The following is a 1,626-nucleotide window of genomic DNA, read 5'->3' on the forward strand; positions in this document are numbered from 1 at the left end:
ATCTGTGTGGTGGGGCTGAGCAAAGTTCAGATGGCAGCTATGTCTAGGTCAGGGGTCTTCAAGCTTGGCCCTTTTATGACTTGTGGACTTCAACTCCCAGAATTCCTCACGTGTGCCTGGCTGAGGAATTCTGGGAGTTGAAGTCCACAAGTCATAAAAGGGCCAAGTTTGAAGACCCCTGACTTAGGTGATGGATTAAAGTGGGACCAGTGATCCTGGTATGAATTCCTGGATTCTGTATTACAGTAGCAGTGGTTGACAGTGAGGGTTCTGTAATTTGCTTAATGGCTAACAATATTATTAGAAGTAATAGTATGTACATACCATCTAGAGTTCTTTTGGGTTAACGCAGCAGATAAAATGCACAAATAAATTAACCACAACGTCCTTTGTACTATTATTATTTTAATGTCTGTCCCCAAAAAATCCATTTTTTTTAAAAAAAAATACATACCTGAGGTCACTGAATATTTTTTTTTAAAGGCTTCTGAGTTCTGTCCAATCTTAAATGCTAAATGAGGAGCAATGTGGCTTCTTTCTATTCTGTGGAGGAAAACGCATACAAATTACAATGTTAGCCTTAAATAATGCTTACCAAGGTATAAGGGGTGGGGTAGGGTGGGGGAACCGATTTTGATTACATTGATACCTACACTTGAGCAACTGCAATATTGTGTTTTGCGCAGTAGTGTCGGAGATGACCAGCTGGGCCAGAGGAGGGGGTCAAATATGTCATCAGTCTTGGGTCCCTTCACGCCCACAAGAGATCCTTGAATTCCTTCTACTCTTATCTCCCGTTAGGTCAGTGGTGGCGAACCTATGGCACGAGTGCCAGAGGTGGCACTCGGAGCCCTCTCTGTGGGCACATGTGCTGTTTCCTCAGCCCCGCCTCCCTCCACGGCCCCCTCCACACCAGCAGCCCCCCCGGAGGAGAGTCGCCCCCTGGCATGGCCTGCCTGGAGCAGTGCAGCCAAGGACATGGCAGCTGGGCAGCGGGGACAAGACTCCGCCCTTGCGCCTCATCGCAAACAGATGATGCTGCAGGGCACGGGTGGAGGGCGTGGCCGCCATGGTGCTGCTGGGCCACCTGGGTGATCTGCGGTGGGCCATGGAGATGGTGGGTGGCTCTGTGGGTGGGTGGGGGTGGAGCAGGTGGTGGGTGGCTCTGTGGGTGGGCGGGGGTGGAGCAGGGTTGGGGAGGTTTTGGGCACTCGGTCTCTAAAAGGTTCGCCATCACTGTGCTAGGTTAATTTTGTATTACTGTAATCTACTTGACTTCTAGTAAACTATACCTTTCTCCAAAAAAACCGGGGTTGAGGATCGTTCTTACTTAGAGGCTCAAGCTGAGGCAGCTGAGACTTTTTCCCCCCCATTGCTTGTGGGAAAAAGAAACCCATGCTATTCAGGTTCTTGTTGAGGAGAATCAGTGCCCTAAAATAAATTCTGCCAGGCAAGAAAAACAAGTCCTTGGTAATAATGCCATTTTTAAAATCAGCACGTTCCAAGTGTTTAATCCTCGGCTGCATTCGGAGAAGTCAAGAAGGAATAAGGCTGCTAGCTGTTTCTAAGATAACCTTTTGAAAAGATTTGCAATGCAGGGACTGATCTTTATTTTACAAAGGCCAT

This window comes from Protobothrops mucrosquamatus, unplaced genomic scaffold (genome assembly GCF_001527695.2).
Source record: "Protobothrops mucrosquamatus isolate PMUCROS unplaced genomic scaffold, P.Mucros_1.0 scaffold2781, whole genome shotgun sequence".
NCBI classification, from domain to species: domain Eukaryota; kingdom Metazoa; phylum Chordata; class Lepidosauria; order Squamata; family Viperidae; genus Protobothrops; species Protobothrops mucrosquamatus.